The sequence below is a fragment of the Pseudorasbora parva genome, chromosome 3, assembly GCF_024679245.1.
Source record: "Pseudorasbora parva isolate DD20220531a chromosome 3, ASM2467924v1, whole genome shotgun sequence".
Lineage (NCBI taxonomy): Eukaryota > Metazoa > Chordata > Actinopteri > Cypriniformes > Gobionidae > Pseudorasbora > Pseudorasbora parva.
The window spans coordinates 49,707,294-49,712,704 of NC_090174.1; the positions used below are offsets into that span (position 1 = coordinate 49,707,294).

The following is a 5,411-nucleotide window of genomic DNA, read 5'->3' on the forward strand; positions in this document are numbered from 1 at the left end:
ATGAGATGGAGTTTTTGACACTGGGTTGGTACTTCCACCCACGCGACTTTTCCGACATGATGACGTCACGTGTCGTGATGAAGTCAAGCATATGTGGTTAAAAAGTATAGAAATGTAAAAATTTTATAAAATGGCCAATGGTTTCGCTAATTAAGACCCTATTCCTTGGCTGGGATCATGAAGAGCCCTTTGAAGCCCTTACGAGCCCTTTAAAAATGCATTGATTTGGATCTTCAGCTCGGTGTTTGCCATTGAATCCATTATGGAGAAAAACCCATGGAATGTTTTCATCAACACAGTCTCACCCCTACTCGTCAAATGTTGCCGAACGGTCAAGGGACCCTGTCGTCAGCTGTTGACGCACAGGGTACCCCTAAATCGCCATTTTTCGACGTACTGGGTAATCCACTGATTTCAATGAGAAACCTAGGACGTCATAAACAGACGTGTTGGGCATGTGCATGTTATCGTCATGATGGAATTTATTGGGTTATAATTTTTCCATTATGACATGTTGGAGTGTGATTCTCAATTTAATCAGCCAGCACAATTGTATTTACATTTATTTACGCTATGATACACGTTTGAAACAGTAGTCAAACCCCACCCCGCCCTAAACCTACCCATTTGCGTATTATATGATATAAAACACAGGCTGTAACAGACAACAGGCACACTTTATTGAAAAAGTCCAACTATTCCGAGGCCAAACGATTGAATTGTGCGAAGAAAAGACCCAAAAGCAATCACCGTCTCTATCCGCGGCGCGCGGCGCGCGGCCCGCGCCCGTGCGTCACACTGAAGACGCCACAGGTAGACCCCTCGGCGTCACGCGATGGACGAACTGGGAACCCAATTGCTTTCAGTGGGAAACCTTTGGCGTCAACATTAGACGGCAATTCTATCGGTATGAAATCGCGCTGAAGAAGTCTCATTCAGAACACATCGCGATGTTTGGCATCAGATCACGTGTGCCACATGTTGGTGAGTAGTCATACATATTATGTCCTAATATTTGATATAAAGTATTTTCTGCTTGTCGTTATTGATCATGTTCAGTCACTGCATTGTATCTGCCATCATCTCCACTGAGGCTTTGCATTTCTTTGCTTTCTAAATAAACACACCTTGCTAATAGGGTAATTTAACACTGTCACGTGACGTGCTATAGACCTTTAAACATTTGTTAATATTTAATAATAATTACTAGTGTAGTTCCAACGTGGCATTTGTAGTAGAAGCACAATAAAAAAAAAAAAAACAACACTTGCCATGCGTTTACCACAGTATTGGTAGTTTTAATGTGATATTTGTTGTAAATAAACAGTAGCCACAACAATTACCATGCTTTAAATGCATTTTAATGTAAAATCCAAATATTGTTATTTAAATAGTATACTTTATAATGCTATATATTATATATTATGACTTTTTTCTCTCTTTCTTTTTTTTTTTTTTTACCTGAAAAGACCAAAAGAGCCTCTCGGACTCAGTCAACCCATTCTTGTTTGTGGAGAAGTAACGGAGAAAACCGAAAGCTGCAACAGCAAATATTTGTAATGGTATGTATGAGTTGGTTTGAACCCTTTATCAAACATTTTATTTAGCATTTGTTGTTACTTATTCTTACAAATCCTATAGCTCAATCAGTAAGAACATATTCCCAAAGTCTTAATAATTCACAAGATTTAACAAGTTGTCAAATTCGTATGATTCTCGTACATATAGCTCTGAAAAAAATTAAGAGACCACTTAACATGGATTTCTAAATGTTAAGTGGTCTCTTGATTTTTTTTTCCAGAGCTGTATTTGTATATGAAGAGTTCAGATGCAAAAGCCTCAAAAAGCCACTTCGGTCACATGACATCAGATATTCGATTATTTTTTCTTAATCAGATCAGTTGCAATGTTTATAACGTCCCGTTTGCATGTAAATAATTTATGTGATCACAAAATCAAGTGAGTTATCTACATTTTCAAACAAATTCATATGATATAGCTTGCTATTATATACTTTTAATAATGGGAATGCACACATATCTGTGAACTTACTAAATAAATGTATTTAACATTTAATTATGCAACGTTTTTTTACAGCAAGAAACAGTTATGTATGAACTCACAACTTGCATGCAATGTAATACAATTTCCTCTTTCTTTCTGTCTTGCAGGATTACTTGCAGATTACTTTTATTTATTTATTTTTGTTTAAAAGATCTCTACAATATCAAACTCAACAGCTCTTTTAAGAGTCAACCCTCACAAGAGCTTCTAGTGATTCTCAGCGAATCTTGCCGTAATCAGCCCTTCACAGGTAAAGTTGAATATTATCAGTATCAGTATATATACTAAAGTATATACAGTTTTTAGTATATATAATCATCAAATGCTCACCTTAATCTTATGGTAAATTAACTTTATTGTAACTGTCTTAATTTATATGTTTTAAAAACAATAGTATTTGCACAGAGTAAGTGAGACTTTCTTGTTTTACAGAAGAGAAGAAAGACCAGACCTTATATCGAAGCAAGCTAAGAAAATAAGTCATTTGTTTAGGGTGAGGAAGGAAGATGGACATCTTGTGCCCGAAGAAGACAGAAAAGTGCGCAAGTCCATTGGTATGTCTTGTATTGAAGCAATGCTGTAATATGTAGTACAAAATTTGATGTTGATCTCTCAAAGGACTATTCATTTCAACAGTGATCATTCTTTCTACTCTGATAAAATACGTACCATTATTCATGTCTAAATCTTTTAATAACTCCTAAAATAAGCAAATGAGTTTCTGTATCTTGGATTTATTTAAAATGGTAAATATTTGTTTTCCCTTTTTGATACAATTATTATTACACTTTTGGCCTTCAGTTCTTAAAAACTGCACTGTCTGTTTGTCTTAGATAAAAGCAGACAAGTGTGGGAAAAAGCATTTAGTTGTTATAAACTCCATGTATTTCTCCATTGTTTTGTAGACCATGGATGGTTCTGGGTAGCTTTAGAAGATAATGAGTTGGGACATATTAGGAATCAAATAGTAAATGTTCTTTGAATTATGTGTAATATCTGGTTAGTTCTTTGGCTTGAAACAAGGCCTTATACTCCACAGACTAAACACATTGCATTTGTGTTTTAAGATGGATAGCAAGAGAAGGCACAAATTCTACAGGAAAAAGATGTGCTGCCAAGGAGGAATACAAGAGGCAAAAACTCTGAGAACTATACATGGCCATGGGTGCTTCATAAGCATGGTAAGTCTGGTGCCTGGGTACCTATTTCTTAATTCTGTCAATGAAAGTTGTATTGCAGTATTTGAACAATTTTATATTGTAAAGGCTATCAAAAGTGATGCTCTTGAAACAAGTAACTAAAGAAATCTAGCATCACTGACAAAGGCTCAGAAGAGACCATGTCTTTCTAAAAGATCTTTTAAAAGATCTACTGTTTAAAAGGTTGCTGTTGATATGGGTAAATTAGTTTTTGTTCAGTACTTGGCTAATATTATGGGCTTAAATATTATACATAATGCTTCAATGTGTATATTATTTTATGTACTGACTGCTGCTTTGTAAATTTAAATCAGGAATTGGCATTTCTGCCCATTTTGAGGTGGAGAGTTTACTGAAGAACATAGGTTAACCTGACTGTACATTAAACTTAATCTGAATTGTGTTTGTTGTTTTACTTTTAGACCAGGACTGGAGAACGCCGGATTATACGACTTCTTCCTCTGGTTGAAATAAGGCTACACAACATCAGTGATCACATCATCTGTACATTGATTATACTGTAGGGTACAAGTGGGCGAACTGTTTAGAAGAAGAAGAACATGATAGAGGGAAAAGACAGAAACCAGTCTAGTTGTAATAATGAATCATTATTTTCCAACACTATATCGAATCTGTTTTCTGTATCATAGTTGACTGGATGGGATTATGTGGCACTCATTTGTGTGGCTTCAGCAGCTGTGAATGGATTAATATGATGTTAATGTGTTTTTTAAAACCCATTTTTATTTATCTTGAATCTTATTTGACTTTATTCTACTTTATTAACTGTATACTGTATCCTCCAATAAAGTGTTGAGTGATAAAGTATGGTGAGTATTGTGTATGGTGTTTGGTACAGTAAATACACATTCAACCAGTTTATTTAGGTTATCTTATTAATTACCAAGAATATTTTACTTGAGAAGTAAACATTTTTTATCTGGTTATATTATATTTGGTACAATGCTCCAAAAAGTTGTATATACTTGCATGCTGTGACAAGTATGTCAGTTTTCAGTGAAATAAAGGGAAGGATTACAAACACTTCAAGCTTAACTGAAGATGATCCATGTTGATCATTCTGGTACATCTACTTCTGCAATAAAAATTAAAGCATGCACATTTTCGATGCCAGGTACGTGAAGAGGGTGTAGATGAAATTGTGACAATGTCTCTTGTTATTTTACTTAATGGTGCATTGTCCTATATTTAATAGTAATAATGAAGTGTAAATAATATAAATAGTTTTTGTTTACTCTGGAAAGTGGATAATGGCAAGTTGTTGCAGGTTCATCCATTATATTTATTAGTGTTTATCCATAAAAGAAAAGAAAACTTAATAATTATTATTTTAAAACATTTCTTTCAAATATTTCTGTATTTCATCAGATGGTCTTACAATATCAAAACCTGTACACAAGCATGACGTTAGAATAGAAAAGACAAAATACTCTGATATTTAAATGTGACTCAAAGTTTGTTGTACGTGATGAGGAGAATAGATCTGTGTATGTTGTACTGCCCTTACACCTCCAGGGACCCAGTAGTGGCCCCTGGAAGAGCAAAAAAAAAGCATATTTCAAATGGCTTTAACTCAAAGTCTGGTTAGCGTATCACAGAGAAAATTGGCAGGACAACTGCATATGCAATGTTTACTAAATAATGTTGGCCACAGTTTTCAGACATATATGGAAAGCTGCCATAAAGGTTTATTTAAAAGTGCTCACAGTAAAATATACAATATCAGCTTGGCCCTCATATATGTCATAAAGGTTTACACAATGAACATATTTTAATATCCAGTTGTCCATTAAATATGTAATTTACTTAACATTTATTGTTTCATTATGAAACCTTTTAAACTACATTACCCATATATCTGTCATTGTATCAATGCAATGGGAAACATGGCGCTGTAGTTCATAGAAGTGTGCTGAAATGCTTAGGGTTAGGGTTGGGTTCTCAGTAAAGGAGTCATTTCTCACAACATAGCGACACTTTGTAGTTAGCTTAACGTATAACTGACGTAATAATAACACCAAAACATACTTTGTAAAATGAAACGCCGTTTTATATGGTTAAAACAGATAGTCCAATCACAGCGCGTTCTGCGATAAAGTCACAGCCAATGACAACCCAGCTGAACAG

General features: G+C 34.7%; 1 long non-coding RNA gene across 1 annotated transcript; it reads left to right on the forward strand.

The window, feature by feature from the left end:
- Positions 1-362: 362 nt before the first annotated feature.
- On the forward strand, positions 363-4,060 carry LOC137072030 (uncharacterized). The gene is made up of 6 exons (XR_010904589.1): positions 363-984; positions 1,470-1,562; positions 2,172-2,314; positions 2,497-2,618; positions 3,132-3,245; positions 3,686-4,060. It is a non-coding gene; the product is annotated as an uncharacterized lncRNA (long non-coding RNA).
- Positions 4,061-5,411: the final 1,351 nt, after the last annotated feature.